Here is a 12,011-nt window from a genome sequence, read left to right on the forward strand (position 1 = left end):
GAATAATCATCACGTTCTCTCTTGCTTGGAGGTTGGAAGGCAAAGTGTGGGTAACAATGATTAGGTGGAGCGAAATGGTCAACCGGCTGATCAACGTCGAGCGACGTGTTGTTGCGGTCATCGTTCACTATTGACTCATTGGAATCGATCGATGGAAAAGTGGGGGTGTCGATCGATTCCGAGTACTCTGATTCGCACTCTGCTCCACAATGGCATGCGCCAATGAAGCCAAGTTCTTTCCCGTAATCCACAGAATTAATAACCTTTCTCTTAGGTTGGATAGGGTCGTAGTGGATGTTGGGGTCTAGCGTCAGACACAATTTGTTTTTGTTCATGTCACATACAGCTCCTACTGTAGCTAGGAAAGATCTTCCAAGTAGAAATGAAGAGTTCCAGTTAAGCTTGATGTCTAGGACATGAAAATATACCGGGACAAGGACATTATCAATCTGTATTCCAGATCTCTTATGATACCTCCTGATCGTTTTTCTGAAAGATCCACGAAGGTAAAGGATTTTGTTGAAGGTTCGATGGTCAAACCAAGCTAGTCTGCCATGATCCTAGGGAGGTTACTAATTGATGCTCCTGGGTCACACATTGAATGGGGAAATTCAACACTCTTGACTACGCATGGTATTGCAAACTTTCCATGATCACTATTCTTCGACAATGTGATCATGTGTTTCATATTCTCTCTTACTTGATGAAACATTCTCCTAATGTCCTTCTCAGTTACCTTTGTTTCTCTGAAGAACATCTACAACCGGTGTGTGAAGTAAGCTTCATCAAAAGCTTTTTTGATTGGGATTCTGAGGACTCTTTTAGTGAAACCATCCATCTCCTTCTCGTTACCTTTCCTCCTAAGGTTCTTAGGAATTTTCTCCTTTCTTTTCCTTAACTTTCTCCCTTCAGTTTCCTGATCTTCTTGAACAGGTACTGGTGAACTATTTAAAGGGTTGGGTTTTGGTTCGGGTGGGTTAGCTAATGGTTTCGGTGGTGGTTTGAGTGCGTTGATATAGTCATTATCGATTAAGGGTAACCGCACTCGGTATGTCAGAGGTGCCTGTCGATCGATGGGAAGTGTATTGTGACGATCGACGTCGGACTCACTCTGTCGATCGATGGTTGGCTCAACCGATCGATCTATTTTATCATAGAAAGGGGAGGGTGGGTGAGGATGCTTAGCTGTGAATTCCTCATGAGTTAGAATTCGAACCGCATTGCATTCAGTCGATTCAGCGGACGACGTCGATCGATGACTGGAGTTATCCGTCCATCGATCTTCGTCATGGTCTGTCGATCGATGCGAGTTCATCGACATCGGTCGACACCATTGGGATACGCAAGACTCATGGAACTTTCGATTTCGAAGTCTCCTTCCTCAAGCATTTCATGTCTCACCACTTACCAGAAATCATCATCTATGATGGCATTTACGTGGTGTTTTCCTTTATCAGCTCCTGCCTCTCTAACAAAAGCTTATTGCCTCTTTATAGTCTCGCCAGTCTGAATTACTTGCATTTCAAGTTTTCTCACCTGAGTCCTTAAGGTCTCGATTTTGGTGTTCAGATTGTTGTTGGCGGAGTCTATTTTACCGTTGAAATCCACGGTGATTTGTTGTTGTTCCAACAGTACTCGATCAAGCATTTCTTCGATCTTGCTTTCCTGAGTCTGCGGTGGTGGATTCTGGTAGAAGGAGTTCGAGTAACTTTTGCTGTTGTTGAAGGGTTTTTGAAATTGTGAACTCTGGTTACTTTTTTTACCATTTCCAAAGAAGTTTCTGTTTTCGCCCTTCCAAATTTCTGGAATCCGGTACCTCCTATGTAGTTCACATTTTCTTCTCCTTCCGTATCTACTACTTCTCCTTCAGCTAAACAGACTTGCTTCCTAAGAAGCTTGTGCACCACATCTAACTTAGCTCTTACTTCGTCCATCTGTTCCTTCCCGATAGACGTTACAGACTTCTTCCGTTCAGAGTCAGTGTTTTTGGTGCTCCTGCTTCTGGGAACCAAAATTCGCACTGTCGATTTCCGTTTAAATAAAGAAACTAGGAAAACTATAATTTCCCAGAGGACCCGGATATCTGCTAATTACCAAACGTCAAGCAATCAGAACACGAGAATAACAACGATAAAGTATAAGAAATCGAAAAAGAGAGCAAAGAAGATCTTATTTCCGAATTTGCGTATGAGCGTTTACAACAAGGTATAAGCCTGGGCTCGAGAGCTGTCGGCGAGATTCCTAGTTCTAGCAACCCTAAGACGGCTAAACCTAATTTAGTCGCAGCTCGAAATAACAAAAACGGAAAAATGCCTAAATTGCTCTAAGTACTAAGTTTGCTCTTAAAAAGTTCTCTTCATGCTCCTCGCCTAGGACTCCTTATATACTAGCTCCAAGGTCGGTTTAAGCTTTTACTCTTCTGCCCTTAAGCCGTCATAGCATAAAAATGGAGATATTCCATTTTTCCCGATCTTCACAATAATCTTCAAAACTTCCGTATTTATCCTCGGAAACTTGATATTTTATCCTTCCCTGTGGACCAAGCGTAAACCGTGCTGTGATTTACGGACTTTTGGTTAAGAAATCGTAGGATGGGCCTCGAGTCGTGTTTTAAGTCCTTTTGGGCCGTCTTCCGACTCGACACATTTACTACGAGTTCTTTCGATAGAGAACGAACTTTCCGCGGTTTTTAATTCGCAAAGTCTGATCGATGATTTAGAATAGCGGAAAGCATAGACTGAGCTTGCTACGGTCTTCGGGAGATAGCATTTGAATGTTCGACGAGAATGCATGGACTGGTGTTGTATCGATGTTCGGAAGAGCTTGGTCGTTACGCAACGACCGAGCTTTGGCTCAAGCCCGGTCGCTACGTAGCGACCGAGTTTTGGCTCGAGGTCGGTCGCTACGTAGCGACCGAGCTTTGGCTCGAGCTCGGTCGCTACGTAGCGACCGAGCGGGACGAGCGCTCAGTCCCTATGTAGAGACCGAGCTTGGCCGAACTCGGTCGCTATGTAGCGACCGAGCGGGATGCGCGCTCGGTCGCTACGTAGCGACCGAGCTTTGGCTCGAGCTTGGTCGCTACGTAGCGACCGAGCGGGTCGGATGTTCGGTCGCTTCTTAGCGACTGGCATCAGCTCGGACTTGGTTGCTATGTAGCGACCGGACAGCGTGTATGTGCGGTAGTTACCCAACGACCGAGCTTGGTTCGTTTGCTTTTGAATCTTCAAGGATACTTCTTCGTAAAAACTTCGTATCGGTTATTTTTTACGAAAATTATATCTTTCTTTTTACTATCTCTTTCGGAAATATGACCTCCGAGGATTTTCGGGTGGTAATTCCGTTGTGACCGTTTTTGACCCCAACACTGCTGTTAGCAAGGTTTTCGATAAGTCTCACAGCTTCAAACGGATTCCGAGTAGTGAAGTTTTCTTCACTCGCCGTATCAAAAGCCATTTGATACTGTAAGGCGAGACCTCGGAAGAAAGTACTTAGCAGCTGCATTTCGTTAAATCTGTGGTGTGGACAGTCTCGCTGGAAGAACCTAAATCTAATCCACACATCTTTGAAGGACTCTCCAGCCTCCTGCAAAAATGTGGAAATTTTGTTCCGAAGTTCTTCAGCGCGCGCCTCATCGAAAAAGTTTCGTAAGAAAGCATTCTTGATGTCGGTCCAGGATATTAAGGATCATGTCAGTTGCTGCCTAAGCCAGTGCATCGCTTCTCCATTCAGCGTGTATCTGAAGAACTTGCACAGCAGGTAATCTTCGGGGACTCCTTCCATCCGAATAGCAACGATTAAATCCTTGAACCGTTCTAGATGGCCCAGAGTAGGGTATCTACGACACGAGAGTGTAGTATTGAGGCTTCAGCTCGAAATTCTGCTTCTGGATCTCCGGAAGTCGAATAGCTGATCTGTTGGAATAGTACTCATCTGGGCGATTGTAGTCGGCCCGTGGTTTCGATCGAGCGTCCTCGTCTACAGGTTGAGCAGCTCCTGTAGTATCAGCATCAGGGATTACAGTCTCCTAAGCGTCTATTTTCTGACATGTTGCATTACGCAGATGAACGTCCTGGTCATACATGTTTCTGTTCTCGTCCTGTGTTAGAATAATAATGTTTACCATTTTTGACGACACGGTATCGATCGACGTATGCGGTGTAATATCGATCGTTGTCGAACGATTTGAATCGATCGACGATGAAGGTCTGGTGTCGGTCGACGGTTGGTTGTGAGTATCGATCGACGACGAAGTTGTTGCGTCGAACGATGTGGAACGTTGACCTCTACGGATGGTGCTTTCCAAGTGAGCAGGATCGTCTGAGAACAGCAAGTATTTCTCCTTGTTGCTTCTGGTACCGATGGGCATGCACCTGAAAAGACAAGAAAAAGATTATGTTAGAAAGGGGATAGAGAAAAGAATAAGAATCAATAAAACTAAATCTAATTGCGATCAAACCTCCCCGGCAACGGTGCCAAATTTGATACCACTAAAATTACCCTAAGGAGTGTTACTCTCATCAAAAGAGGTTCAGATGTAGTACTTAGGGATCGAATCCACAAGGAGCTAGGAAACAATTAAATCTAGTGTTTATTAATTCTAAGAGTTGTAAATGTTTAAATGAAATAGCAATAATAACAAGCGAAGTAAATAGTAAATGTAACTTGATTGGAAATGATTTTAGATGCAGGGCCACTATTTAGGTGTTGGAGATTATAATATCTATAGATGCCTATTTGTTGCATGCATGATATGTTAGAGCTCAATCGCTTAACTCAGTGATCAGCTGTCGCATGTTTCACTGGTTAACAGGCTAGATCTCGTGTCTTAACGGTTAGTATGTTGACAACGAAAGAGTGTCGATCGATGGTCCAGTAGGGACGTCGACCGATACACCTTTGCCTAAGTCGACCGATAATCAGTTGAGGACATCGACCGACGGGTTCTAGCAAGCCTATGCGCGAGTATGATATGCCCTATTAAGATACTAAATTGGCAGTTAGCCCTCTCTAGTAGTCCTAATATGGTAGATAGATGTCAGGATGGGATAACAAGGGTGCTTGAGTATGCAATCTTATGATCAAGTTCTAGTTAGCAAGGGTAAAACAAGCAATGAATACAAATCTATCATGAATATCACAACAAGGCAGATCTATAATTTGGGGTTAATCCCACAAACCTATATGAACCCTGGATCTAATAAATGAACTACTCAGATATAGCAAAGTAATTCATAACAAAGAAGAAATGGAAATTCATAGTATAGATGAAAAGAAATGAAAACAAGGAGTTCCAATCACAAGTGATCTTCTCTCCAAAACTCTTTCTTCTCTCTCAAAGTAAAACTGTAACAAAAAGCTCTCCTTGCCATCAAAAAACTTAGGCAGTATATAATCTACTAGGTTAAAAACTCGTCAGGGCATTTTCGTAATTTGGCTTGGACTTGGGCTTCAAGTCCACTGGATCCAAAATGTCGCATGTCCAATGTCTCGACATCGATCGATGGTACTTGTGTACATCGATCGATATTAATCTTCATCTGTCGAGGCATCTCTTGGTGTCGATCGACAGCACTGGATGCGTATCGATCGATTGTTCTTCCTCTCGTCGACCTCTACATGGTCAGCTCGGGTGAAATGTCCTTTAAGCTGCAAAATGCTCCAAAGTCATAGCTTTACTCCGAAATGCACATGAACCTGAAAACATACCTAGAAGAGTAGAAAACATAGATATATATATATAGTAAAACACCTATTTACTATGGATGAAAACGGGTCAAATCCAAGGTATATCACATCTACTGTTTACTTAATGCAATACTTTCTATGATTTTTACATCATGAGGATCCATTAAAGCCCTAATTGCCTGAAGGTTCCAAGTTTGGGATTCCGATTTGATGATCCGGGTAACTGTGTTGAAGGTTTTTGTTAGCTGATCTCGGGCGAATGGCTGGGATCCAAAGATCATTCCATACCGAAATAGATGATCATGTTCCCACCTTTTTAATTAGTCCTTTACAAACCAAACATCTAGCAGATATAATACTCATCTAGCCATATCACGGGGAGTAAGAGCGGATCGGTTCTAGAGGTGAAGCATTCCTATAGTACTGTCCTTTGAAAACTCTAGCAAAAAGAGTATTTGGCTTTTCGATCAGCTTCCACAGTTGCTTTACAAGCATCACCGTGTTAAAATCCATAAAATCCTTAAAACCTAGTCCACCATTGTCTTTAGGCACACATAACTTATTCCATGATTTCTAATGCATGCCTTTTGTGCTTCCTCCTAGACTCCACCAAAACTGAGCTACTACACTCGTTAACTTCTTTACTGTAGCTTTTGGTAACCAATAAACAGACATATAATATGTACGTATAATATACCTCCCAAATTCTGTGTACAATAAAATGACTTAGCAAATGTATGAGATAAATGAAAAATAAAAATTAATTAAGTAAAAAAATATTAGGTTTATAAATTTGATTAATATTGTTAAAATAGTTTAAATTTTCAATAAGTAATTTATATGACTACGCGAATTCATTTGAAAATTCAAAATAAATTTTTTAAAGTTATTTAAATCTTAGGAGTGTTACGAATAAGATTACATTTAATAGAGAGTACCAAATTCAAATACAGTTACTTAAAAAATTCAACGAAGCAACGTGATTTACAATAAGACTAGTGGTTGCATCCCTTAACAAATAATTACAATGCTCAGACATTATTGAAGTTATTAACCTTCCATATATTTTTTCCACTCATAAATGACAACAGTAAATTCTTTTGGCAGTTTTTTGAACTTTGTCTATTTCACTATACTTAGAGGGAAGGAGATCTTTTATCTGTTACTTGAAATCTTTTTAGTTTATTAAATATTTTATTTCCAAAGCAGAATATGTACATCTATGATATATCATGCAAATTTTGTATATGATCAAAGAAATTAATAATATTTGATATAAATAAAATAAAATAATTAAATAAGTTAAAATAAAATATAATTGTTAAGCACAATATTATACTAATGTTTTTAAACAATTTAATTTTTTATTAAAGAACTTGTATGTCCGCGCGAATGCGCGGATTTGTTTCCTAGTGTCATATAATATCACATGTTCTATGTTCTTTGTGCTCCATCTTGTTAGTTTCAAACTCAATTTTATTGTTATTATACCTATTAAAACTCTTTTTTACCAAGAAGCACATATGATATTTTTGTGTGTTTTTATAATGAAAGGTCTTATTTTCCTAATAATATTGTTTTAAGTTTGGATAAAAAGTAACGTAAAAAGCGGCGTTGAGAAATGCGATCTAGGGTTACGATGATTCTATGGTATTGGGATCCTGGGATAAGAGAGGAAGAGAGTTTAATGGGTAGATTGGAATCGGAGATTGGAATTGGAGATGGTACTTTTCAAGGACAGAAGGCTGAAGATGGAAATTCGAGATTTTCTTTTGACTTTGGATAGTTTGGTTTGATCACAGTTACAATGAAAATGGGGAGTTTATGACAACTAAGGATCACGGAGATTCGGATTTTGATTTTGATCCTCATCAAGACGAAATCGATTTGATATGAAGGTATCATCTTTATTTCCTTTAGCTTGATCAATCATCGATTTGGGGATAAGGAGACATCCCGAAAAGAGCATTAAAATGGGATTGATGATGCGATAATACGGGAAATATGGGATTGGAGTATGAGATTGCGGTTAATGGGATTATTCAGGGAGATTGATTTTGTTTACATAAATCATAATATGGAGAAAATAAGGAAAATCTTGGGAGTCGTAGGATGAGGATTTAGGATCAGTATAAAAGGAATAAGGGGTTTCACTATGCTTGGATCATATACTTCGAAACTTTTTCTTTTGCTCTAGACAAAGATCAAATTTTTGCTCTTATTTCTTTGGCTATGACGCAGAGTCAGCTTCTGGGCAATGCGGGGGAGGTGAAGAACGGAGAAGGAACTCGCAAACGTTTGAAGATCTCGGTGCCCCATTTCGATAACTCAGCTCTCATCAAGACCTTTTCCAAAACACTGATTGGAAGATGTATGAATCCGGAGGACCAAGAGATGAAGGCTCTGATTTCGAATCTTCCGAAAATATGGAAATTGGAAGAGAGGGTAGTTGGTTCAGATTTGGGTTTTGGTAGGTTCAGTTTGACTTCGATAAGGAGGAGGACATGGAGAGGGTTCTTAAGCTTCAATCCTTTCATTTTGATTATTGGATGTTGTCCTTGGCGCGCTGGCAACCTAAGAAGTCCTTGCTCTACCCGTCGTAGATAACCTTTTGGGTTCGAGTTATAGGAGTTCCGGTGGAGTTCAAAACAGTACCCACTTTTGAGAGCATTGGTGAGGCCATTGGAAGGGCGGTGGCTGTCGATTTGGATCATTCTCGTGTTCAGGTGGTGGTCGATGCTTTCAAAGAGCTTTGTTTCGAAACCACAGTAGACTTCACAGGCGGGGAGTTCTATGATGGTGAGGAAGTTCTGGTATCGTTGCGTTACGAGAAGCTATTTGGATATTGTCAAGTTTGCGGCAGTCTTTGTCATAAAGACGAAGTATGTTCGTTAGATATGAAGAACACCAAGAAGAGTCCAGAGAAGAAACAGGAAGGAAGAGATGGAAGTGGTGCGTGGTATGATGGAGGAAAGTATGATGATCGTGCAAGAAGTTATAAAGGTGTGGTCATCAATGGGAACGCGAATCAACAGAATAAAGAAAGAGAAGGCCGGAGCATTATGGCAAGGGCAAGGGCAAAATGGTGGAGGAAACAGATTCTAAATGGATGAAGGTGTCAGAGAGAGGAAGTAAGAGAGCATACAATAACTGTGGAAAATATAGAGGAGATGGGGAAGCTTCTCGTTATAGACCTGCGTGGAGAGAGGATACAAGGCTTGGCGCTCAAAGTGGAAAAATTTGACCCTCTTCAGGATAGGCTAGAGAGCAACAGCTTCAACGAGATGTTCGTGAGGAAGTTCGTGAGCTGGACAAAGCTCAGGCTGATGGAACGGAAGTAATCTTGGATCCTATTGATGCGGATCAAGGGCTGGCAGCGGTCCTTGGTATGCAGGAGGATCAGGTAGATTTAGATGATGAGGATGTAATGGACATGGATGAGATTAAGGCTCATTTACTTGAGAATGGGATAGATATGGATGTAGAGGATTTTCTAGAGAAGCTATTGGAGGAAGAAATTGAGGAAGTGGTCAAAGGACAGGAAGAGGAGCAAGGCCCGCCTGGAGGAGATGTGGTGAAGAAGCAAGGTTTACGCAAGAGGCTATTCAAGCCTACAATAAGCACTGCAGGAAGCACTAAAATGAGAGTGTTCAATGCGCTTGCATCACCACGTAAGCAAGCTGCAGCAAAGACAGGAGCACGACAGGGAGATAACAGTAAGCAAACGAAGAGTAAGGGTACTTCAAACCCGAAACTTGGGCATTAGAGGATCTGATTCATGGATAGAGTCTTCCTTCAAGAATTTTCAAGCAGGCAGGGTCTGTCTTATGATTTAGTTTGCTTTCCGATTTTAATAAGCTTTATGAGCACTTGCACCTTATTTGTTTCTAAGAGTAGTATGAGTCTGGTTTTATCTGCGTTTTTATGGTTGCTGTTAATGGCTTTCCTTGAGGTAAAGCAATGGAATAATAAAAGAGTCTTGCGTTATTGGTATTTTCGGCTATTCATGGTAACGTGCATTTGTAATCGACTTGATCATCTATGTGGATATAGGAATATGATGTGGGATAATGGTATAATTGGTATGAAATGGAATCAGAGATATAGTGGTCTTGTGGTAAGAAGGAGCCGTATGTTAAGTTCGTTAGGTCTCAAGAATGTTCTTGTCCAGTGGTGGCAAATGCAATTAGGGGTTCTTGGTTTTGTTATTTTGGCAACTGTGATCAATGACTGCCCCATTAACCAGCTGTTATTTTTCTATCATTATATTGTTGGCATAAAGTGGAATGTGTTAGTTTTGGTATGTTGTCATCTTGGTAGAGTAAGACCTATTTTGCTTATATACGCTCAATGCTCGGAGAGATTTTGGTTTACTGGATATGGCTTTGCAGGTTTCTTTTTAGGGATATCTTGGGGAGTATGGACTATCCTTTTATATGTGAAACGGTGTGGGAGCGTTGTTTGTCTTTAGTATCATCAAACCATGATCAGATACAATCTGGATGGAGAGGATCAAATTATGATACCCGTGAGATGAGAGATGACGGGTTTTGCTCAAAGCAAGGAGATAGTGAGAATTGGTGTTTTGGTGAAACAAGCTGGTTTGATGTAGCTATTAACTGTGACGATAGAGTTGTATCTTTATTTATGGTATATAATTTTTGGTTTTTGCGGTTTTTGAGATTGCCGATTTCCTTTAAATTATGGAAGCGGTTTTCATTGATTTGGAGGCTAAGTGATACAAATTGGATAGTACCATTAGAATCATTTTGGATTTTTATGAGATAGTTCAGGTCACAAAGAAAGGAAAATAGTCGGACTGTGGAAATATGGTATCATTACACCAGTCGACTTGGCTCTCCGGAGCAAATAAAGAACAAATTTTTTTAATGAAGTTAGAATTGCCGAGGAATGGGAAGTAAGTGGACTATAAGCTCTTTGAGCGAGATAAGGCATAAACATAAACCGGATTTTTTATTTTTAGCAGAAACAAAGCAAGATTCAGAGTTTGTCCAAAACTTTCAAGCTCACTTTGGATTTGATAATCTGGTCATAGTAGACCCAGTGGGGAGAAGTGGGGGGGTTAAGTTTTTTTATAATAATGAGTATAAGGTTAAGGTATTATATTCTAGCAACTGAATGATTGATGTGGAAGCGGAGGCTTTGGGCAAAACGGCTTATCTTACTTTTGTGTATGTGGATCCAGTTCAAAAAAATGCGGGAACAAGTGTGGGAACGGTTAACTAGATATGGACTGTCGCGATCCGAACCATGGTTCATTATTGGTGATCTCAATGAGATTACTGGAAATCATGAAAAAGATAGAGGATCTATGAGGGGTGTGGATTCTTTTATTCCTTTTAATAACATGATAAGAAATAGTGGTTTATTAGAATTTTCGGCTAGGGGAAACAAAATGTCATGGCAAGGGAGAAGAGGAAAAGTGAAAGGGGCAGTGATGGTTAGATGTCGTTTAGATCGTGCTTTAGCAAATGACGAGTGGCATACTCTATTTTCATGTTCTTTTACAGAGTATCTTGGGATGGTGGCTTCTGATCATCGGCCAGTGGTGGCTTATTTAGAAGATAAAGTTCACAGGAGGAAAGGACATTTTCGGTTCGATAAGAGGTGGATTGGACAAGCGGGTCTTCTGGAATCAATTACTATGGGTTGGATAGACAATAACGAAGGAAAAGTAGAAGGGGGAGCAGAGAGTATAGTGGCAAAAATTAGTAATTGTCGTCATGAAATTGCTAAATGGTGTAAAAATAATCCACCTTTTGGAAAAGAAAAAATAAATGTGTTACAACAAGCACTTGAAGAGGTACAAACAGATAATACCAGGTCTCAAGAGGATATTTTGGAGGTGTCTAGGAAGTTACAAGATGCATATAAGGATGAAGAAGATTACTGGCACCAGAAAAGCAGGAACATGTGGTATTCATCTAGGGATCTTAACACAAAATTTTATCACACTTTAACTAAGCAACGGCGGGTTCGTAACAGAATTGTTGGACTGCATGATGCTGATGGGAATTGGATTATAGAGGATAATGGTGTGGAAAAGGTGGCAATAGACTATTTCGAAGATGTATTTAGTACCACCTCCCCATCGGAATTCGATAGTTTCTTGACAGAGGTTACACCGGGTATCACTCCTCAGATGAATCAACGTTTGTTGAGGCTAGCGACGGATGAGGAGGTTAAAGAGGCTTTGTTTATGATGCACCCAGAAAAGGCGCTAGGACCGGACGTCATAACAGCTCTATTTTTCCAACACTATGGGCATATTATAAAGAATTATTTGGTAGGAATGGTGAATAATT

At 40.5% G+C, this 12,011-nt stretch overlaps 1 non-coding gene across 1 annotated transcript; it reads left to right on the top strand.

The window, feature by feature from the left end:
• The first annotated feature begins 3,508 nt into the window (after positions 1 to 3,508).
• Positions 3,509 to 3,615, top strand: LOC125579337. The gene has a single exon (XR_007317322.1). It is a non-coding gene; the product is annotated as a small nucleolar RNA R71 (small nucleolar RNA).
• The last annotated feature ends 8,396 nt before the right edge of the window (positions 3,616 to 12,011 follow it).

This window comes from Brassica napus, chromosome A1 (genome assembly GCF_020379485.1).
Source record: "Brassica napus cultivar Da-Ae chromosome A1, Da-Ae, whole genome shotgun sequence".
Classification (NCBI taxonomy): Eukaryota; Viridiplantae; Streptophyta; class Magnoliopsida; order Brassicales; family Brassicaceae; genus Brassica; species Brassica napus.